The 24,983-nt window shown below is 43.8% G+C and overlaps 1 pseudogene; it reads right to left on the reverse strand.

The window, feature by feature from the left end:
* Positions 1-3,840: 3,840 nt before the first annotated feature.
* LOC120563180 lies at positions 3,841-17,839 on the reverse strand (annotated as a pseudogene).
* Positions 17,840-24,983: the final 7,144 nt, after the last annotated feature.

The following is a 24,983-nucleotide window of genomic DNA, read 5'->3' on the forward strand; positions in this document are numbered from 1 at the left end:
TTCTGATGACTGATTTTATCTCTGCTGAAAAAGAACTGTGACCCATCTGATTATTTTATGGAAATTGAAAGGTTTGTGAATTGGTGCGACGATAACCACCTTGTCCTAAATGTTTCCAAAACTGAAGAGATGGTGTCTGACCCTCGGGGAGTCGGTGACCTCCACAACCAAACCATCACTCAGGCCCACTCATACAAATATCTTGGTGTTTATATTGACGAGTCACTAACCTGGAGCACACATGTCGACAGTCTCCGCTGCAGACTGCAGCAGCGGTTGCATTTCTTACGTCGTTTGTGAATTCATGGCGTAGATACAAAAATGATGTTGATATTTTATCAAGCCGTCCTGGAGAGCCTGGTCAGGTACGGTATTAAAGCTCGGTTTGGCAACCTCCCTGTGCAGCTGAAAACTAAACTGTTCTGATTGATTCATACTGCATGGAAGATCATTGGTGTTAAAGAGCTCTTATCCGTGCAGAGTATTTATGAACAGGCTTCTTTACGACAAGCCAATAGAATTGTTAGCGACTCGTCTCACGTTCTGTACGCAGAATATGATCTGGTGCCATCTGGTAGGAGGTTTAGAGTTCCTCGCTGCAGACTTAACCGTTTCAAAAACTCATTTATCCCAGTGGGTCTATTAAGCTCCTAAATAGCTGCAAGTAAAAGGCAGAACAGGCCTGAATGACCATGAAGATATGTAATTGTTGTATGTTGTATTTCTTTTTAAATTTATTTATTTATTATTTATTTATAAGTAATATTTAACCAGTGTATTGCATGACACCGTGTTGTGTTTTTATACACAATCAGGACCATAGTATGGTCTGTGGTATAGTATTGTACAGTATTTGTTGTTTATACATGCTGATTGTGTTTATGTGTTTTTATTATGGCTGCAGCATGGGTTGAATGCCCAAGACCAATTTCCCACGTTGTGGGACAATAAAGTTAACCTTGATCTTGATCTTGATCTTGACATAAACTTCTGGTGTACATACAAACTTTCCAGTTACCATCACTTTAAGAAGCTTTCTGTTTTTCAGACTTTACCAAGATGTTGTACAAAGTACATTTTGTAACTTAATCAATAGTTCTTTTATTACACCCATCCTTAATGTGGCATATAAAATGAGTTTTTTCTAACCGTATATAAACTGGGAACTACATTCTCAGAAGGCGAAGCACTGCTACTTCTGCTACTTGGGCGGAGTGATATGCTTGCAGCAAAGAAGCCCAGAACAGAGAGTAGCAGTGCTTCTTCTTCTGAGAATATAGTTCCCAGTATGTAGACGGTTAGAAGATGGCTGTGTGTCATGTGACCTTGTTATTTGTACACGCTGTGACTATACAAGTGTATATGGTGTTATTTTGTCACTTATTTGGAGCAGTAGGCTAGTTGGAACCTATTACCTCCAGGATCTGGGCTAAACTAGGCTAGATGGAGCCGGTTACCTCCAGGATCTGTGCTAAGCTAAGCTAGGCTAGCGGTGGAGCCGTCAGACAGAGTTACAGCACGCATGGAGATGAGAAGGGTATGTATGGACTTGTCTAACTCTGGGTGATACTGTGAATAAGCTAAAGTCCCAATAAGTCGGCGTGTTCCTTTAACTAACTCAGTTTTCACTAAACCTGCCTTCTGAAACGGACCCCTAGTCCCAACTTTGGTCTGGTCACAAGCTGTAAAAAACAACACTTGGGCTGCGTCTCATTTCTCTGTCTTACCCCTTCCCCTTAGTTTTGTGCGTTCAAGTGAGAGTAAGGGCTATCCCAATTCGAGGGGTCGGGATAAGGGGAAGGGATAGATATCCCTTAGTTTTAAGCAAAGACGCAAGCTTACTTGAAAGCAAGGGGTACCCAGAATACACTGCACAGCCGTGTATTCACAAGTTCATGAAAGATTGGTATCTCATGAACACCTTTACACAATCACACATTTAGAAGTGCTATAAAAATAATTTAGATTCTGAATACAATGTCAGTGTGATACAGGACACTAATGAAAGAAATGGGGTCTGGAGGGAAAGGTTACTGGCCAACAGGCATCAGACTGGGGTCTGGAGGGAAAGGTTACTGGCCAACAGGCATCAGACTGGGGTCTGGAGGGAAAGGTTACTGGCCAACAGGCATCAGACTGGGTTGAGGGAAAGGTTACTGGCCAACAGGCATCAGACTGGGTCTGGAGGGAAAGGGCCAACAGATTGGCGAGACTGGGTAGAGAGGATACTACCCAAGAAGGCATCAGACTGGGGTCTGGAAAGGGGTTACTGGCCAACAGGCATCGAGACTGGGGTTACTGAGGAAAGGTTACTGACCAAAAGGCATCAGACTGGGGTCTGGAGGGAAAGGTTACTGGCCAACAGGCATCAGACTGGGGTCTGAAGGGAAAGGTTACTGGCCAACAGGCATCAGACTGGGGTCTGGAGGGAAAGGTTACTGGCCAACAGGCATCAGACTGGGGTCTGGAATTTCAGAACAGCTGTTTTTAGTTTTGTTTGTTTGTGGTCTTGTGTCTTTTTTTAGTTTTATAAATTTGAGTGCCTTTTTTTATGTGTGTGTGACGTGTACGTTATGATTTTAATAGTTGTAATAGTTGTAATAATGTTATGTTTACTTTATTGGGCAATAAAGACAGATTTTGTTAATAAAGAAAGTGTTTCTGAACATCAATGACATTAAAAACGGTGATAACTGAAACAGATGTACAACACACCATGCAGTGTGTATAGAAATATGTATTGCAAACAGACCTAAGTATGTATGATGATGTAACCAAGTGGTGTCTCATTTCATAGGGGTTTGTCTTCACCCCTACCCCTTACCACTCGGTTTCGAGGGACAAGGTCTAGGTTTAAGACAAAGGGGTAGGGGGAAGGAGAAGGGGTAAGACAGAGAAATGAGATTCAGCCTTGCTCCACTGCAAACACTTCTTTTATCAAACACTCAAGGTATTGGACAAACATCCATCAAGTTATCATCATTGTAACATAATCCAAAGACATAATATCTCATGACCTTTGACAGTTTAGTGTTTCTTGCTGATGTTAGTCTAGTCTATAAAGTAATCAATGATCTGGCCGCTCCACCATTAAATGAGTTTGTGTTACTGTGTTCAGGCACTGGGAGGAGAACTAGGACGACCAACAGAGGTGACTGTGCAGTACAGAACAGATCTACTGAGTCGGCAGATCAGTCTTCTCTGTTAGAGACACAAAGTATTATAACTCAGTACCAAGAGAGATCAGAGAATGGAACAACTTTGATGGTTTTAAATTAAAGATAAAATCATGGCTGAAATCAACCCAATCATGCTCCCATCAATCATCAACCCAAACAGCCAATCTCTATGTAGTGAAATCCTGTTGTAGTGGTGTCTAAATGTTGGGATTTTATTGTTGGTTCTATTAGTTGTGGTGTTTTAATGTTGTGGTTCTTGTTGTCAAAGTAGTGTTTTTGTGTTGTGGTGGGCAAGTTTTAATCTTTACTACAGTGTTAGCATTTTATTTACTAGTGTTAACTGACAGAGATGTTATTCTCTGTTTCCTGCCGAGGGACTACAGATGAAAATTAGCTTATAGCTAATTCTGGTACTGCTAAGGAGCTGTGCATTGTCCCTGTCAAATAAATTAATAAATAAATAAACTGTTACTGATGTTCAAGAGCTGTTTAACAGAAACACAAATATCACCAAAACTAGTGGGGAAAAATATAAAAATCTGTTGTTTTTGGGTGTGATTAAGAACAGTCTCATGCATGATTTATAATCTAAATGTGTGTGAAGTGTGTATCTTTACTCTAATACTGATGGCTTCAGCTTTACATTGATTTATTGTGTTTATAATCACAGCTGGACTTACTGAGCCTTTCTGCAGTTCCTCACAGCTGGAATCAGTCTCAGTCGTCCCTCCTGTGATGTGTTGTAATGACTCAGGTCCAACTCATCCAGAACCTCCTCTGACATCTGCAGCATGTAGGCCAGAGCTGAGCAGTGGATCTCAGAGAGTTTCTTATCTGATCTCTTCTCTGACTTCAGGAACTCTTGGATCTCCTGATGGACTGAGTGGTCGTTCATCTCCGTCAGACAGTGGAAGATGTTGATGCTTCTGTCAGGAGAGATCCCATCACTGTTCATCTCCTTCAGGTTGTTGATGGCTCTCTGGATGATTTCTGGACTGTTGTCTGTCTGACCCAGCAGGCCTCCTAAGAGTCTCTGGTTGGACTCCAGAGAGAGACCATGAAGGAAGCGGGCAAACAGGTCCAGGTGGCCATTTTTACTTTCAAGGGATTTCTCCATGGCTCTCTTCAGGAAGACATCCAGGCTATCTTTCTTTCCAAAATTCTTAGAAATCTTCTCAAGAAAAGACTTTGGTTTTGAGTCTCTGTTCTTGAAGTCTTCTCCCAGGAAGTCCTCCAGTACCTTTGTGTTCCTGTTGGTGTAACAGTGGAACATGTAGACTGCAGCCAGAAACTCCTGAACGCTCAGATGAACGAAGCAGTAGACTGTTTTCTGGAAGATCACACTCTCTCTTTTGAAGATCTCTGAACAAACTCCTGAGTACAGCGAGGCCTCTGTGACATCCAGACCACAGCTCCAGGTCTTCTTGGTAGAACATGATGTTTCCTTTCTTCAGCTGTTCAAACGCCAGCCTCCCCAGCTTCAGAAGAACTTCCCTGTCAGCCTCCGTCCAGCTCCTGTGGATCTCGTCTCATGTCCCTCAGCATACTTGAGCTTCTTCCTCTTTGTCTGAACCAGCAGGAAGTGTGAGTACATGTCAGTCAGGGTCTTGGGCAGCTCTCCTCTCTGGTCTGTAGTCAACATGTGGTCCAGAACTGTAGCAGTGATCCAGCAGAAGACTGGGATCAGACACATGATGTGGAGGCTCCTGGATGTCTTGATGTGGGAGATGATTCTGCTGGACAGCTCTTCATCACTGACTCTCTTCCTGAAGTACTCCTCCTTCTGGTCGTCAGTGAAGCCTCGTACTTCTGTTACCCTGTCAACACACGCAGGAGGGATCTGATTGGCTGCTGCAGGTCTGGAAGTTATCCAGACGAGAGCCGAGGGAAGCAGCTTCCCCTGGATGAGGTTTGTCAACAGCACGTTGACTGATGACTTCTGTGTGACATCAGAAACAGCCTCATTGTTGTTGAAATCCAGGTAAAGTCTGCTTTCATCCAGGCCGTCAAAGATGAAGAGAACTTTAGAGCCAGCGAGCTGCTCTGCTGTGACCTCCTGTAATGATGGATGGAAAACACGGAGCAGCTCCAGAAGACTGTACTGCTCATCTTTGATCAAGTTCAGCTCCCTGAAGGAAAGAGGAATCACCAGATCCACATCTTGGTTCTCCAAACCCTCGGCCCAGTCCAGACAGAACTTCTGCACTGAGAAGGTTTTTCCAACGCCAGCGACGCCGATCATCATAACGACTCTGATGTGTTTCTGTTGGTCAGGTAAGGCTTTAAAGATGTCGCTGCACTCGATTGGAGAGTCATGGAGGGTCTCCGTCTTGGAAGCTGTCTCGAGCTGCCTCACCTCATGTTGGGTATTAACTTCTTCACTCAGTTCATCTGTGATGTAGAGCTCAGTGAAGATCCTGTTGAGGAGGGTTCCACTTCCTGTTTGATCAGCTCCTTCAGACACACGTTCATATGTCTCCTTCACTCTGATCTTATGTTCATGCTGACCACCGATCTCTAGAAAAAAAGACAAAAATAAGAAGAAAAGTTTACAATCTGTTTTTTATTATCAATATGAAAACCAAATAGTAAAGGTTATAAAGTAATCATCCCTTCTTAAAGTAAAAAAAGACATCATGATACTTACATTTAGTTTTTTAAATTGTGTTTCATTTCAAGCCTAGAATTGCTCCTTTGTCTCTCAGCCTCTGGCTGTGAGTCAGTGAACATGTTTGATTGACAGCAGAGGAAGCAGAGCATCAGCAGCTCCTGTTTTTATTAATAGCACCAAGAACCAAGAACTGTGAATCTCGTTGACAATAGACTTCATTTACTGTAGCTGCTTCACAATAAAAAACTCCTGCTGGTTTGCCGGTGGAAACCTTTAAGACTACATTTAGATTGCTAGGTTTTGGTTTAAAATTTGATACACTCTCATTCCCCCTCCTGTTTATGCCCAGTATACCAGAATGTTGATGAGATTTGAGGTTTGGGCGTGTTAGTTTAAACAGTGATTAGTTCTTCTACTGGAGAAAAAAAAACACTTGGTGCATGGAGATCACTTTTGGCTCCAAACTTAAAGCTTGAAAACTACAACGTAGCGGTGGAGCTGTCGTCTAAGAGAAGCAGCAACAGGAACAGTTTATTTACATCAGCAGTAAGTTAACAAAGCATGACTAAAACATTCACTAAACTAAAAACTAAAAAAGAAGTACAGACAGGAACACAGGAGAAGTGATACAGAGCAGATATCTACGCTGGAGCAGAATAAACATTCAGTTAAATGTCAGGTAGAATTAAAATGTAATGATATTTATAATGATGTTAAATGTTGGTGCTGTATGACACAACAGTCGTGTTTGAGACATGAAGACATCAGCAGACAGATGGACAGACTTACTTTTTTCAGAGCTGCTCTGACTGGCTGTCTGCAGTCCAGCTCTGGTTCTGGTTCTGGTTCTGGACAGCTCCTCCTCAGAAACATTACTCCTCTTCTCTCTGTGAATTTAGTAATTCATAATTTATACTTTTTATTGATTCCCAGTGGGGAAATTATAATTTACACTCTGATTAAGCACACTAGCCAGAAATACATATATGCACAAATGGAGCGATGTCAGAGTGCTGGACAGGCACCCTGAGCGGTTGGGGTTGGTGCCTTGCTCAAGAGTACCTTGGCAATGCCCAGGAGGTGAACTGGCATCTCTCCAGCTACCAGTCCACACTCTGTACTTTTGGTCTGTACGGGGACTTCACCTCCGGTTCCCAACCCAACTCCCTCTTGTCTGAGCTACTGCCACCCAAAAACAAAGACAAACAAAGAAATCTCTTTATAACTAAAGTGATTTGTTGATTGTTGTTGAAAGATATCAACATTTGATCAAAAGTGTCTCAAAGCTCAGATGTTCTCAGAGAACAGTAAAGGTGTTGTTACTGTTCTGTTTGATTTCTGTCTCTAATGAAAATGTTTCTTTTATTTAAACTCTCCTGTTATCATAAACACTAATAACTGCTTTTCCTCTCTGATTGTCTCATTTAAAATTTAGGGATCAGTTTTCCTTAATTACCTAAACTGTGCCGCCCCGCCATAGTTTCAATCAATCAACCTATCAATGACCTTTATTTCAACTTGTGAGACAATAGGCTGTGCAGTTGCTGAATCTGTCTTCATTTCAGATTGGCAACGGTCCGTTTAAAAGATTTTCTGCAAAGTATTTTTTTTGTCATAAACGCGAACATTTTCAAACTCCTCCTCGAGTTTTCACCTGATCAGCCTGAAACTTGGCACATAAGATCCTCACATGGTCCTGACAAAAATTTGTCAAAATTAAATGATAAAAGAGAAACTGTAAGGAACATTGAATGGGAGAGTCTGATACGATCTAAAACTTGGGATGCAGAGGTATGAAGCCAACCATGAAAGTTAAAGTTATTCTGATTGTTTGAATTTGGCTTTGATTTATGCATTTTCTTATAAGCAGAGGAACCTGAAAATGAGTCATATAAATGAGTTGGTATCAGTTCTCTTACTTTGTGTCTGAGGGTCCAGGTTCTTTACTGAAGTCTAGAGGATATTCTTTGGACCGGTCACTCTTCATAGTCTGACAGCCAGATACTACAGACTCTGCTCCGTCCTCCTCTTCCTCCAAATCACTCATCTTCTGATCTGAAGTCAGTCTGAGAGGTACAACAGGAACACTGACTGGGAGCTCACAACACATTTTTCAACAAGACACACAAGATTGTTTGTTTGTGTGTGTGGTGTTGTGTGTGTGTGTGTGTGTGTGTGTGTGTGTGTGCGTGTGTTTCTGTGTTTCTGTGTTTCATTGTGTGTATGTGTGTGTGTGTGTCATTGTGTGTTTCTGTGTTTCTGTGTTTCATTGTGTGTCTGTGTGTACGTTTAAATGTGTTTGTGTGTGTGTGTGTGTTTGTGTGTGTGTGTGAGCGTATTTGTGTATGTGTGCATGCATGTATGTGTGTGTGTGTGTGAGCGTGCGTGTGCCTGTGTGTGTGTGTGTATGTTTCTGTGTTTCATTGTGTGTATGTGTGTGTGAGCATGTGGGTGTCAGTGCGTGTGTTTGTTTGTGTGTTGTGTGTGTTCCTGTGCATTTGTGTGTGTGTGGTTGTGTGTCACTGCGTGTGTGTGTTTCTGTGCTTCATTGTGTGTCTGTGTGTGTGTCAGTGCATGTGTTTGTGTGTGTGTGTGCATTTAGGTGTGCGTGTGTATGTGTGTGTTGGTGTGTATGTGTGTGTGCGTGTGTGTATGTGTGTGTTAGAGTCCGGATCGGGACAAATTTTTCTGTCCAAACCCGTCCCTAGCCCGACAGGCATTAAAGGGGTGATAGAATGATTATATAGGATATTTTACACTGTTCCTTAAGGTCTCCTAATGGGGTATCTAACATTGGTTGGGCTGAAAATTGCCCGAATGATATTTTATTAGGCCCTTAACTACCCTGTGAATATGGCTCTATTTGGAACAAGAGCTTTTCTTCCAAATATGGTATGCTAATGAATATTTAGAATGAGCTACGCACTGATTGGTTTGAGCAAACTACATAGAAACACATGGGAGACTCTCATATTTCAGACACTGCAAAGTTATACATTGTTTATCGGGCTATTTCGTTATTAAATTCACTTCTGATACTTTTAAAGTGAGAAATCAACTATATAAAGCTCAAATATGGGCCGTTTTACGAAAATTGATGACTAATTGCAAATTTGGTAAGACTGTGTGTCGGAGTTCAGCCGCCAGTGCTGCCTCGCCGCCCGGCCTGCCTTCCTTCACAGACCCCGGCCTGCTATGAGGTACTTGGAGCTCGGTCACGGCTGCAGCCCACAGCAGGGACTACCAACACCGCTGCCCTGACAGAGCTCCAGGGCCTTCAACTCCCCTCTTCCTGCGAAGCTAAATGGCCCGTTATGTGTGAGTGAGAGCGCGCCGCAGGCTTGTTACACCAGCAATCTCTTACCACATGTTACACACACAGTATCACGCCACTTATACAAAATCTAACTAAAGGTCTTATAAAGCTAACAACGTTGTCCGATTTCAAGTTAATGAATATTTGTGAAGACAAGTGTTTCGTTAGCTGTGACTGTCCCTTCAATCCTAGCTATGTGTAGCTACAAATCACGGATAGTTAGCTTCCTTTTCGCCTTAATTCGAGTATATTTACAGTTTGAATTTCGTCACGCCACTTACACAACATCTAACTATATGTCTTATAAACATAACAACGGTGTCCGATTTCAAGTTAATATTTGTGAAGACTAACTAGGTGTTTCGTTAGCTGCGGCTGTCCCTTCAATCCTAGCTACAAATCACGGCTAGTTAGCTTCATTTTTGGTCGTAATTCGAGTATATTTACGGTTAGAATTTCGTCACGCCACTTACCCAACATCTAACTAAATATCTTATAAAGCTAACAATGGTGTCCGATTTCAAGTTAATGAATATTTGTGAAGACTAGGTGTTTCGTTAGCTGTGACTGTCCCTTCAATCCTAGCTAGCTACAAATCATGGATAGTTAGATTCCTTTTCGCCTTAATTCAAGTATATTTACAGTTTGAATTTTGTCACGCCACTTACACAACATCTAACTAAACGTCTTATAAAGCTAATAACGGTGTCCGATATCAAGATAATGAATATTTGTGAATTCCAGAGGAATTCTAAGAGGAGGCTAGCTAGCTAGCTCTCATTGATAGAGCTCCATCCAGCCGCAGGCTCTATCAATGAGACTCGCGGACAAGCAGCGTTTATTTCACCGATCGTTTGTTTAAATAACTCAACACATTATAATTACACACATTAAAAGAGTAACTGGAACCTGTGGTAAGAGATTGCTGGTGCAACAAGCTCGCTGACCGCGCTCTTACTCACACACACCGGGCATTTAGCTAGCAGGAAGAGGGGAGCTGCAGGCCCTGGAGCTCTGTCAGAGCCGCGGCGTTTAGTGGTCCATTAGTACGGTGTTACCGGTGACTCTGCGCGGGTATGGCTGCCAGCCGTAACGGAGCTCACAGCAGGCCGGGCGGCGAGGCAACAACCCAGGCAGCACCGGCCGTTTAAATTTGCAATTAGCCATCCATTTTTGTAAAACGGCCCATATTTGAGCTTTACATAGTTGATTTCTCACATAAAAAAAGTTTCAGAAGTGAATTTTGTAATGGAATAGCAGAGATCTGCGTGACCTAGCTAGATTCAGAAGACTACCTGATCTCAGGTCAGTTGTATAGCCTATGTAAATGTACTACCTGATCTCAGGTCAGTTGTATAGCCTATGTAAATGTACTACCTGATCTCAGGTCAGTTGTATAGCCTATGTAAATGTACTACCTGATCTCAGGTCAGTTGTATAGCCTATGTAAATGTTGGGGCGTGACCGTTCTCTTAAGGTTCCGGATTTTGGGAGGTTGACGTCAACTTCCAGCTTTGTTGGGATTCGCCCGTTTTCAGCGGCAGTTTCAAAATATGAGATTTTCATAGTAAAGGGGTGTCAACGGGATTTTGAGCTTCTATGTATGTCCTATTTACCCACTGAACTGTCGTTATTCAACTATGACAGGGTAAAATCGGTTTTGCATTCTATCACCCCTTTAAGACATTTCTGTCCGATCCCGACCCGAGCCCGAAAAATCTAATTTTTTTCCTCTCATACTAATGACACATGTAGGCTACGTTTGTTTGTGTGGAAAGCCCTTTTTTATTAAGCAACTGTAGGAAGGCATTTGGAAATGTCAACAGATGAGCGCATCAGCGCACATGGGGCAACAAGCGCACGTTCATAAGCTGTTAACTGTTCAGTGTGTTAACCTCTCCTGATCGCTTCGTTTCCGACCGTGATCAGAAAACCAGGAGAGACTGGTTACCTCCAGGACCCACGTTATAACATCAATAACCACTAACTCTGCTCCGGTTGCATCTACAACACGCATGCTTCCTCTTTCTCTATCTCTCTTCTGCCCTCTTACTACGCACTCACACACACACACACACACACACACACACACACACACACACACACTCCACTCCACACACTCCACACACACACACACTCACACACTCACACACACACACACACACACACACACACACACACACACACAAACCCACACGCACTGAGCTCTCTTAAAAGGAGCTGCAACACCATTTTACAACAAATGCCTGATCGTGCTGATGTGACCGAGCCCGACCCGACCCCGACCATCATTTCGAAATATCTGTCTGAACCCGGCCCGGCCCATCGGGTACCGTCGGGACCCGTTGGCCTCGGGTCGGGTATCCATGCCAGTCTGTATGTGTGTGTGTGCGTGTGTGTGTGTGTGTGTGCGTGTGTATGAGTGTGTGTGTGTGTGTGTGTGTGTTTGTGTTGTCTGTGTGTGTGTGTGTGGTGTGTGTGTGTGTGTGTGCGTGTGTGTAGTGTGTGCGTGTGTGTATGAGGTGTGTGTGTAGATGTGTGTGTGTGTGTGTGTGTGTGTGTGTGTGTGTGTGTGTGTGTGTGTGTGTGTGTGTGCGTGTGCGTGTGTATGTGTGTGGGTGTGTGTGTGTGTGTTTGGTTCAGTTGTCTTAGTGGAAACTTTTATCACAAGACTTATCAATTTCACTTCTCCATCAGACACAAGATCTGACCATAATTACACTTGTGTTTTCCATAAACTGTCGTTGCTTTAGCTTATATTATCAATAGCAACTAAGGCAGTGGGAAGCAATCGTTGGAGCAAATACAAAATATAAAAACATAATTCAAAACCGATGTGCGCATTGGCAACACACGGCTCAAGAAGCCGACAAATAACCTATAGGCCTACGTAATTCCCTCCACTTGAACTCTATATCTTTCATAAAAATACTCCTCAGGGAATGTTTTGGGGTTGTCTGTCTATAAATGTTTTAACTTTTATGAGCACATCTCTCTCTCTCTCTCTCTCTCTCTGTGTCTGTGTCTGTGTCTGTGTCTCTCTCTCTCTCTCTCTCTCTCTCTCTCTCTCTCTCTCTCTCTCTCTCTCTCTCTCTGTGTCTGTGTCTGTGTCTGTGTCTCTCTCTCTCTCTCTCGCCCCCTCTCTCTCTCTCTCTCTCTCTCTCTCTCTCTCTCTCTCTCTCTCTCTCTCTCTCTCTCTCTCTCTCTCTCTCTCTCTCTCTCTCTCTCTCTCTCTCTCTCTCTCTCTCTCTCTCTCCGTGCACCAACTCCACCTGATCTTCTAAGAATGTTGATCCACCGTTGTGATACAGAAAACCCTGGGTTGAACCTGAAGTTACCTCGGTAACGCCAAATCTTGCTTCGTAGTACAGTCCTCCGGACTTTACTACATAAAGATTGGCTGTTTGGGTTGATGATTGATGGGAGCATGATTGGGGTGATTTCAGCCATGATTTCAACTTTAATTTAAAACCAGCAAAGTAGTTCCATTCTCTGATCTCTCTTGGTACTGAGTTATAATACTTTGTGTCTCTAACAGAGAAGACTGATCTGCCGACTCAGTAGATCTGTTCTGTACTGCACAGTCACCTCTGTTGGTCGTCCTAGTTCTCCTCCCAGTGCCTGAACACAGTGACACAAACTCATTTAATGGTGGAGCGGCCAGATCATTGATTACTTTATAGACTAGACTAACATCAGCAAGAAACACTAAACTGTCAAAGGTCATGAGATTATGTCTTTGGATTATGTTACAATGATGATAACTTGATGGCTTTTTGTCCAATGCCTTGAGTGTTTGTTTATAAAGTGTTTGCAGTTTGCAGGTTTGTTACAGCTTGTAACCAGCTTGTGATACAGTATGATATGAGTGAAGAAATCATTGAGTGCATTAAAAGTTTTGCTGCATGTAAGGCCGGTTACACACTGGCTGCGTGGCGTGAGCGTGGTGTTTCTGTTGTGTGTCAGCTGCGTGGATTTTTCTGTCTTTACCCAGCAGAAAGGTGTCTGACTGCTGCTGCTGCTGCTGCTGCTAGCCTTGTCTGGACACATGGATGTTTCCCATTGATAAAATGAAATACCATGTTAAACATGAATATATATTGATTTGATTACAGCAAAGACAACGTTGGCAGTATTGACGGCAAAATAGCCTACAGAATATTTCCTTCTGTATTAACAGGTACAGTATTAGAAAATAGATCTTTTTTTTATTACATTATATCTGCATTTATATCAAAACCTAGAAGCTTTCAAATATCAACATGTCATTTATTAATATGTATTTGTGTCAAAACGACATATAAACATCTTTTCCTATTCTATTTTGCCTGGAAACGCTTCCAACACGATTGCGTGTCATGTGAAAAATAGGCGTTGGTCCTATTTCTAGCAGGCACACGTTTTCGCGTTTTACAGTTTTTTCCAACTGCTTACACACGTTTTCAAAACTATGTCTCCTTTTTTCAAAACTCTACACACAATTCCCAAAACTGCACACACAAAATGCAAAATGCCTCACATCTCCTTCAAAATGAAACACTGCATTCAAAATACCATAAACACATCTCAAAATGAAGCATTTGCATCAAATGGCAAACACTTTTTTCATAATAGTACATTTTAGGATATACCATGTACACACTGTTGTTCTAAATCTAAAGCTCTTTTGTCTTTCATAGGTTTATATATCTACATTTACAATGTTCTAGAGGGAAAGTAGTCTGCTGAAAGTGGTTGAAAAGTGCACTGTAAAAAACAATGTAATGTTACAGTAAAACAGAAAATATGTATTGGGCACAACGTTACGTCTGTAAGAGTAGCCCAGTGTTGTATACAGTAGCATGAAACAAGAAAACAAAAGTATAAAAAAAAACAAAGAGGAGAATAAGTGTGTGTGTGTGTGTGTGTGTGTGTGTTGTGTGTGTGTGTGTGGTTGTTGTTGTGTGTGTGTGTGTTGTGAGTGTTTGTCCGTGCTTGTGTGTGTGGGGGGGGACATAATTGTATGCACTTTGTGCAAAACAAATTCTGATTGATTAGTAATGCTGAAATAGTCATTAGATAGTTGCATGCAGTATGGACGCCACCTTAAAGCTATTCAAGATGGGCTTCTCTCCCTGATCTCATCAGAGATGGCTCTTCTTCCTCTTCTTCCCTCCTCCTCTTCCTCATTGTCGTCCCCTGTCTCTCCCTCCTCCTCCTCTTGCTCTCTGTCTATTGTTGGCATCCATTGTTCAAAACAGGTAATCTGACCTTTGACCTCTGTATAGGCCTATACTAAAGCAGTGATTGGTTAGTGTTCAGTTATGACAATGTGTTTGCAAATGTGAGAAGTGTGTGTGTGCCCTGGTAAATAAGTGTAGCATTTTGATAGGTTGTGTTTAGAAATGGATAGCAAGTCGCTTCCTGTTAGATTTTGTGTCTTAGGTAGAGAATTGTGTGTAATGTTTTGAATAAAGTGTTTTATACAATTGAAAGCTGAGTGAAAGGCTGAGAAATAGCTTCTGGTTTTGGAGATTTGCTGTGTAGTTTTGCACTTTGAGTGAGAGGTTTCAAAAATCGTGTGACATGAAAAGATTTTGTGTGTAAGCAGTTGGAAAAAACTGTAATGACATGCACGTTTTAGGCGCGGCTCGACGTGCGTGTCATGCAGGCAGTGTGCACGCTCTAACCTGTTAACATGGGAGCCGAAATATAAAACGGACACGCCACGCAGCTGACACGCTGTGTGTGTGTGTGTATGCGTGCGTGTGTGTGTGTCAGTGCATGTGTTTGTTTGTTTGTGTGTGTGTGTGCATGTACCTGTGCATATGTGTGTATGTGTGTGTCGGTGTCTATTTGTCAGTGTGTTTGTGTGTTTGGGTGTGTGTGTGTGTCAGTGCGTGTGTGTGTGTCAGTGCGTGTGTGTGTGTGTGTATGTGTCTGTGTTTGCGTATGTGAGTGTGTGTGTTTCTGTGTTTCATTGTGTGTGTGTGTGTGTCTGTGTGCGTGTGTTTGTGTGTGTGTGTGTCCGTGTGTGTGTCCGTGTGTGTGTTTGCGAGTATGTGTGTCAGTGTGTTTCTGTGTTTCATTGTGTGCGTGTGTGTGTGTGTGTGTGTGTGTGTGTGTGTGTGTGTGTGTGTGTGTGTGTGTGTGTGTGTGTGTGTGTGTGAGTAAAAAGTGAAAAGACCTCAACGGCGGAACAGGCGGAGGATGATGGCTGACTTAAGTGGAGCATCACAACAGCTGGGAAGGCGGATGAAGGCTGCAGCAGGGATGGGTCCCCTGTCGTCTTGGACTTCATACCACTGGACCCTGACCCAGACCTGCCAAGGACCGTGTGGTGTCTGTCTGTGCACCAGCCTCCCCACGTTAAACAACGCCACGTACAGGCGTCCTCCACAAAGGACAAAGCCGATATAGACTCTGAGGTCAACCATCACCTGAGCTGTGCCAGCGGAGCCTATGCCAAACTCAGGAGAAGAGTCTTTGATGACCGAGACCTGAGGGCTCAAACCAAGCTCCTGGTCTATAGAGCTGTGATTCTCCCAACCCTGCTGTATGGAGCAGAATCCTGGACCACCTACAGCAGACACCTAAGAGCCCTGGAACTATTCCATCAAAGAGCCTTAAGGAAAATCTTGAGGAACAACTGGGAAGACAGACGCACAAACTCCAGCAATCTGGAGGAAACTAATCTGCCCAGCATCACTACCATCATAACGCAGTACCAGCTCCGATGGACAGGACATGTCATCCGCATGCCCAACAACCATCTCCCAAAGCAGATCCTCTACTCCCAGCTAAAAGAAGGACAGCGAGCCCCTGGTGGGCCAAAGAAACGCTTTAAGGACAATATTAGGACCAGCCTGAAAAAGTTTAACATCATGTCCAGAGACTGGGAGAATCTAGCGTTGAACAGGGACTACTGCAGAAAAGCTGTGCAGGAAGGTGCAACACACTCTGCCGTGCAGCAGAGGCAAAGGGGCGTACACCGCAAGGACAAACAGAGACAGGCTCCACCACCACCTCAACAGAGACAGGCTCCACCACCACCACCTCAACAGAGACAGGCTCCACCACCACCACCACCACCACCACCTCAACAGAGACAGGCTCCACCACCACCACCACCACAGAGACAGGCTCCACCACCACCACCACCACAGAGACAGGTTCCACCACCACCACCACCACCTCAACAGAGACAGGCTCCACCACCACCACCACCACCTCAACAGAGACAGGCTCCACCACCACCACCACCACCACCACCTCAACAGAGACAGGCTCCACCACCACCACCTCAACAACAGAGACAGGCTCCACCACCACCACCTCAACAACAGAGACAGGCTCCACCACCACCACCACAACAGAGACAGGCTCCACCACCACCAACACCACCACAACAGAGACAGGCTCCACCACCACCACCACAACAGAGACAGGCTCCACCACCACCACCTCAACAACAGAGACAGGCTCCACCACCACCACCTCAACAACAGAGACAGGCTCCATCACCACCACCACCTCAACAGAGACAGACTCCACCACCACCACCACAACACAGAGACAGACTCCACCACCACCACCACAACAACAGAGAAGGGCTCCACCACCACCACCTCCAACAGAGACAGGCTCCATCACCACCACCTCAACAGAGACAGGCTCCATCACCACCACCTCAACAGAGACAGACTCCACCACCACCACCTCAACAGAGACAGGCTCCACCACCACCACCTCAACAGAGACAGGCTCCACCACCACCACCTCCTCAACAGAGACAGGCTCCACCACCACCACCACCTCAACAGAGACAGCCTCCACCACCACCACCACCACAACAGAGACAGGCCCACCACCACCACCACCACAACAACAGAGACAGGCTCCACCACCACCACCACCACCTCAACAGAGACAGGCTCCACCACCACCACCTCAACAGAGACAGGCTCCACCACCACCACCACCACACACCACTTCAACCTTCCAATGTCCACATTGCAGCAGAATCTGTGGATCACAGATCGGCCTTTACAGCCACATGAGGATCCACAAATAAGACAACCTGACAGAGAGGACAGTCATACTCGTTTTGAGTGACCGCCGAAGGAAAGGAAGGAAAGGTGTGTGTGAGTGAGTGTGTGTGTGTTTGTGTTTCATTGTGTGTCTGTGAGTGTGTGTGTGTGTGTGTGTGTGTATGTGTGTGTCTGTGTTTGTGTGTGTTTGTGTGTGTGTATGTGTAGTGTGTGTGTATTGTGTGTTGTTTTTTGTGTGTGTGTGTATGTGTGTATGTGTTGTGTGTGTGTGTGTAAGGTGTGTGTTTGTGTGTTTGTGTTTGTGTGTGTGTGTGTGTGTGTGTGTGTGTGTGTGTGTGCACGATTAAAAGTTTGTATCAGTTGTCTTAGTGGAAACTTTAATATACAAACACAAAATCAATAGAAAACAGCAGAGGATTCTTAAAATGCATCATATAAATGAGTTGGTATCAGTTCTCTTACTTTGTGTCTGAGGGTCCAGGTTCTTTACTGAAGTCTGGAGGTTCTCCTCTGGACCGGTCACTCTTCATAGTCTGACAGCCAGATACTACAGACTCTACTGCGTCCTCCTCTTCCTCCAAATCACTCATCTTCTGATCTGAGACCTGTACTATGAATCCAGATCAACAAGCCCTGGATTTCTTTCAGTTAACCGGCTTCAGTATCCCTAACAACCGCAGTCCTGCATAAGCTGTGTCATTACGGTGGTTATCAACTAGTTCTATCAACCCAGGGTTTCCCAATCCAGCGGTGCGGCGTTCACATAAAAGAGGCGGCGTTCACAGCACGACCAATCACAAACATCTACCAGAGCCGCATATTTAACATAAGAAGAACAAGCTATAATTCTACGTAAATATGAAGAACACAGACACGGTTTTACAGGCAAACAGCATCACAGTCACTGCTTCCTAAAACAGGAAGAAAAACTGACGCTGTAGATGTGTGAATCACAAGACTTATCAATTTCACTTCTCCATCAGTCAGACACAATATCTGACCATAATTACACTTGTGTTTTCCAGAAACTGTCGTTGCTTTAGCTTATATTATCAATAGCAACCCAGGCAGTGGGAAACGATCGTTACATACACATCCATCAAATACAAAATATAAAAACATAATTCAAAACCGATTAGTGGCAACACACGGCTCAACAAGCCGACATATAACCTATAGGCATACGTAATTCCCTCTTCTGAAAATCTATATCTTTCCTATAAATACTGTCCTGACCTGACTCAAAGGCATGACAAAAGGTGGAGACGACATGTTTGCTCAACCAAATCCAATTTATTGTAATAAACAAAGAACATAAACATGCAATCAGTTAATCAGTAATGTGTGTAATGTATGGATGTGGTTAGAACGCAAAAGTAACTAAATCCAAAAGCCAAACGAACCTAACAGCCTTGAGGAGGGAGAGAGAGAGAGGGAGAGAGAGAGAGAGAGAGAGTGACTGCCCTGGTACTCCTATCTATGCATGTGAGCAGTCAGTTGATCCTGAGGCCTGTACGAAGCCAGATCATCATGTCCTGGATTTCTTTCAGTTACCCGGCTTCACCTAACCTAACAACCGTGGTCCCGCATAACCTGTATTACGACGCTGGTTATCAACTAGTTCAGTCAACTCAGGGTTTCCCAATACAGCGGCGCGCGCGTTCACATAAAAGAAGCGATGTTTGCCCAGCACGACCAATCACAAACATCTACCAGAGCCGTATGTTTTATATAAGAAGAGCAAACTATAATTCTCCATTTAAATATGAAGAACACAGACACGGTTTTACAGGGAAAACGCAAGACAGTCACTGCTTTCTAAAACAGGAAGGAAAGCTGGCAAAAAAGAAATAAATAGCCGACGCTGTAGATGTTTAAATCACAGCGCTTATTAATATCACTTCCTCATCAGTCAGGACCAAGATCTGACCATAATTACACTGGTGCTTTCCATAAACTGTCGTTGCTTTAGCTTTTATTTCAGTTGCAACACCTGGCCAGTCGGAAAAAGCCTATAATATAATTCCTCTCGCTAAACCTATACCCCTCTTATAAAACCACCATCATATGCTAACCCATCACCTCTCTCACTCTCTCTCTCTTCTCCTACCTCTCTCTCTGTCTCTCTCTCTCGTGTCTCTCTCTCTCTCTCCTTCCACCCACCCCGAGCTCCACTGTGATCGTTATCACGTTATCAACCGAGTATTGATTGGTCAGTAGGCGGAGCTTTAACACCGGTTGATCTCTGATCTCCAACATAACCTGCTCCTGACCAGGTTAGGTGTTCAGCATGAGTTACCATGGCGATTAAACCCGATAACAACTAATCCACCATCGTAGTAAAGAAAACCCTGGGTTGAACCTGAAGTTAGCTCGTTAACGCCAAATCCTGCTTCGTAGTCCAGGCCTCTGGTCGGGAGCATTATGATGGAGATTAGAGATCAACCGGTGTTAAAGCTCCGCCTACTGACCAATCAATACTCTGTTGATAACGGCGTCACCGTTCTTAGAAGATCAGGTGGAGCTGGGTGGGCGGAGAGAGAGAGAGAGAGAGAGAGAGAGAGAGAGAGAGAGAGAGAGAGAGAGAGAGAGAGAGACCGACAACCCCGTTAACATTCCCTGATGGATATTTTTATGAAAGATATAGATTTCAAGCGGAGGGAATTACATATAGGCTATTTGTCGGCTTTTTGAGCCGTGTGTTGCCAATGAAATAATAGGCTAAAGCAACCACAGTTTATGGAAAGCACAAGTGTAATTCTGGTCAGATCTTGTGCCTGACTGATGAGGAAGTGATATTGATGAGAGTTATGATTTACGCATCTACAGCGTCAGCTTTTTTTTGCCAGCTTTCCTCCTGTTTTAGGAAGCAGTGACTGCATTGCTTTTGCCTGTAAAACTGTGTCTGTGTTCTTCATTTTTATGTAGAATTATAGTTTGCTCTTCTTATGTTAAATATGCGGCTCTGGTAGATGTTTGTGATTGGTCGCTGCTGCAAAACACCTCTTTTATGGATTGGTCTCTGGATTGGGAAACCCTGATGGTTGATACTCACTAGAACTAGTTGATAACCAGCGTGTGATACAGGTTATGGTGGACCACGGTTGTTAGGTTAGGTGAAGCCCGGTAACTGAGAAAAAAACCAGGACATGATGATCTGGATTCATAGTGCAGGCCTCATGTCTCTCAGATGAAGTGAAAACGATATAAACCTAATAAACAAAGCAAACATGAAAAAGAGCACTTCAAGGACAACTCCAAATTAAATTCTGCGTACGTGGCTCCTCAGTTGGGCTGGGTATCGTTAAAAATGTTCCATCCCGATACCGTGCCAGTTCCTGAACGATAAAAGAAATTACAGCAACCTCCCAACACAGAACTTGAAAGCAGACTCTGACACATGATGCGTATTTTGGACATGTTGAGGCCAAACATTAAGGGGTTAAAGATCGGTTGTACGTCAGAAAATACAATGACAACAATATTCATAATACGTTGGATACACTGCTCATATCAAACCTGCTCTGGAATATCTCAAAGAAAGAACCAAAGAAAAAGTTGAGCAGGGAAGAGAGGTGAGGTATGCAGGTACGGACGGCTTTCTGTCTGGTCTGTTTAGAACCAGAAAAACTAACTTTAAGGACCTTAATGGAAGTGTAAAAGATAACAGATACAGGAATACAGAATGATAGATAAGCAGCAACGAGTTCATAGACGTTATTGGTTATTTTATTAGTAACAAACAAAAAGAATTGGGCCAGATGTATTCATTTGATAGTTGACAGTAGCAGAGACAGCAAATGACTGAAGTGAAATGACTAGAATGACTTCCAGAGAAGAGAATAGTCTGGACCTGAACCTGAGACTCCTCTGGTCCATGCTGTGTGTCTGAGACTACTGGTGGACCTCAATATTCAGACTACTTCTAACCTCAGTTCAAACCTAACGGACTCAAGCTAAGCTGCTCAAAGGGACTGGCAAACAGAAAAGGACAGCATCAGCTCTCTTTAAGGAAGGACTTTTACTGTGAAGGAGCTGCAGGAAGTGTTGACTTTGTTTTAATAAAATCTCTTTGGTGTTCGGTGATGAAGATGGAAATGAAGATTGTCTGACACGCTGGAGTTATCGAAGTTATTTTCTTTATTCTTTTGCAAAAGAAGAAGACAGACAGAGTGACGAGCAGTCTGGGAGTAATCAAGCAGGATGATTAGCAGGTGTGCTGATTGGGATTGGTGCCAGGTGTGGGGAAAATCAACAGGGGTGTCCAACACAGACAGACAGGAAACCAAAACACAGCAAACACACGGCAGGCATAACAAAATGAAGAAATAAACCAAAACACATTCACACACACACACACACACCAGACTGTCACCGTGCGGAGGTCACGGCAGGCGGGGCCGTGACATAAATTCATATGAGGGCTGGATCCAAATCTATGAGGGGCCAGATTTGGGCCGCGGGCCTCGAGTTTGACCCGCGTGTTTTAAAGGGTTCAGCTAACCTGCTAACAAGGTCGTTCTGTTTTCATTCATTAGATAAAGATGAACGTCTGCGTGATAATGTAGCCAACGATATGACATCATTAAAGTTTAATTTTTGAGCAGGAAAAGCTTTGAGGTTGTTGTCTGACCCTAACCCTTCACCCCTAAAATCTGATCTGTTGACTTAAACCCAGAACAGAACTTAAGACTTGAGAACCAAAGACCAACGGTGGTGACCATGATGTTGTGAAGACAGACCGGAGGCTGGGAAACAAAGAAAACATTACACATAAAAGATAGTTTAGACCCAAACTATCAGGTTGGCTTCAAATATTGTTTAAGACAACCCCGACTTCCATCAAACTGATTCATGCTGAGTGGCCAGAGGCCTGGACTACGAAGCTAGATTTGGCGTTACCGTGGTAACTTCAGGTTCAACCCAGGGTTTTCTGTATCACGACAGTTGATCACTTGTTACCGGGTTAAATCGCGTGGTAACTCATGCTGAACATCTAACCTGCTCGAGAGCATTATGGTTATGCTGGAGATTAGATATCAACCGGTGTTAAAGCACCGCCTACTGACCAATCAATACTCAGTTGATAACAGCGTCACCGTTCTTAGAAGATAGAAGAGAGAGAGAGAGAGAGAGAGAGACTCATATCACGATCGCTTCTGTAGACCGGTGTGGCCTCTTTTGCCGTACGGACGAACGCCAGTTGCCCGTCAGCGGGGCGGATGTTTTGACCTATACTAAAAAGGAGTTGCTTTCGACGCTTCCCTGATTAATTTAGTTTATAGAGACACACACGCCCTCCGTCTAAGGAGAAGCCCTCGCCCGGATCAGGGAACCCGGAGGCGAGACAAGAGGTTAGATACACACTACACCAGACGTCCCCAAAAACACGGGCTCTTATCCCCCTGTATATGACAAGCACTGCCCGAGGGGATCTTTAAAACCAATGATTGTTCTTTAGTACTCACGGTCTCAGCCGTCCACCCAGGGTCACGGAGGTCCCTTCCTTCTCAAGGACGCCCGCCTTGCCCTTCTTGGTCGCCGGACTGAGAGAGGGGGATGCTCAGAGGCTCTGACCAGGCCGCGCGGATAGGGAAACGCACTCCCACAAGGAGATAACAGGAGGTCTGCGTGTCCAAGTCGATCCCCGCCGGGAGGCTACTCTCCACGGGCAGTTAAAGAGGAGTCACTAACCCCCGTAGGGGGGGAAACCCTCCCCGCTTGACAGCGGGCAAGACGATCCCAGAAAAAAAAATAAGGAACTGGCAAACGTTGGCTCCCCTAGTCCAAAGTCGGACTCAGGTGGTTTTTATTATTTCGTGACAAAAGCAGAAATTAAAAGCAAGTGGTCCTCTACAAAATAGAAATAAAACTAAGAATAAAGATAAAGCCTCCGCTCTAACAGAGGTATTTAAAGCTGCTTCTCTTTTCCTCCTGGCTCTCCCACACTCATATGAATGCAGGCAATCTCCTCTCTGGTGTCAAAGAGGCAGATAAATCTTTCCCAACAGCAAAAGGCTCCTGGGCAAAATAAGAGAGAAGAGAACTTTAAGGCCTCTGTTTAACAGAGGTACTCAAAGCCGCTTCTCAGAGATGGTATTTTTTTTCTTTTCCTCCCTTGCACCCAGAGAGCGCAGGGGAACCCCTCTACAGCCGAGAGAGGCATAATAAATCTTCCTCAATGCAACAGAAAGTGCAAGGGTAGATGGAGAAGGCTTCACATAAAGCACTCGGTTAAAAGAGCCCGAAGGGAGCCAGCTACTCTGCAAAAACACTCATATTTATACACAAAAAACATTTTACTCCTCCCAAAGTTATCCAAAGGGACGTACTTCATGTACTTCCTTATTCTTGTAAGGTAATGTTATTAAGGTAAGGTAGAAAATGCTTCACAAACAACGTTACAGTAATAAACTTCATGAACTCTACAGCTCGTGTGCTGTGTATGGCCACACATGTGCCTTCAAGACGCACACACACAGCTGCATGCACCCGTCAAGGCCGCAGCTCCTACCTGTGCTCCTCTTATCTGTCTTGGTGCTTTCCTACACTCTTCACAGTTACTTAATGAAAACTCACTCTGTCATATAATGCAGAAACAGATCAATATGACAAAAACAAATTAAGCAAAAACAGATTAATATGTAAGCAAAATATAGATGTTATTTTTGGGGGTTTTCAACACACACACACTAAGCAATGATATAGTTTGCTTTTCAAAACACGTCTAAGTGATTATATAGTTATCCTATTAATACTGATAACGTTATATATGTTGTAAAGCAAGGCACAGTGGAATGGTTGTGCTATTTCTTTCTTTTGGGTTTTCATCTGGCCTCGCGGTCAACACTGCCCACTGCCAGGGTTGCAACTGAAATAAACCGCTTATGGAAAGCACAAGTGTAATTCTGGTCAGATCTTGGTCCTGACTGATGGAGAAGTGATATTAATAAGAGTTGTGATTTAAACATCTACAGTGTCGGCTATGTTTTTGCCAGCTTTCCTTCCTGTTTTAGGAAGCAGCGACTGTATTGCTTTTTGCCTGTAAAACTGTGTCAATGTTCTTCATATTTATGTAGAATTATAGTTTGCTCTTCTTATGTTAAATTTGCGGCTCTGGTAGATGTTTGTGATTGGTCCCGCTGGTCAAACACCACGTCGCTGGATTGGGAAACCCTGATGGTTGACTGAACTAGTTGTTAACCACCGTCTTGATACAGGCAAGGGCGTAAATCCCAGGGGGGTCGGGGGGGTCAGGACCCCCCTCATCTCAAGGTTGCCCCCCCCCCCTAGAAATATCAAAACAATGCTGTGTATTGTAAATAACTTAATGATGTATACTTCAAATATCTGTGTAAGTAGTAAAACAATACAACCCCCAAAAAATGCTTTTTAAGTTTAGAAACATTTTGAGTCCCCCCTCCGTTGCCTCACAGTGGTTTGGTCCACTGCCTGCTGTACGTTAGGATCTGCAGTCGACTCACAGTCAGATCGGTAGTGACAGGAACGTAGTAAGTAGGCGGTTCAAGGCTATTTTATTCACATTAAACATCGGATGAAGTTTATCTTTTCTCAAATAGAAATGATGCTGAGTAACTAATGAATTAGTTTTGAAAAAAAGTTTGCAATGTGAGTGTAATATAATATAACGTTATCTAGCTTGTTTAATAGCTTGTTGGATAGAAATGCACCCACTACAACTAACTTTACCACGGCGATAAGCCTAACGTTGTGTGTGAACTGATATTAGGGTTAATATTGAAGATCTACAGTTGTGTTTTGCTCCATATGAAGTTAAGTGGCTGAGTATATATCCTCTGTCCCAGACAAAACCTAATATGTATGTG

This window comes from Perca fluviatilis, chromosome 7, assembly GCF_010015445.1.
Source record: "Perca fluviatilis chromosome 7, GENO_Pfluv_1.0, whole genome shotgun sequence".
Lineage (NCBI taxonomy): Eukaryota > Metazoa > Chordata > Actinopteri > Perciformes > Percidae > Perca > Perca fluviatilis.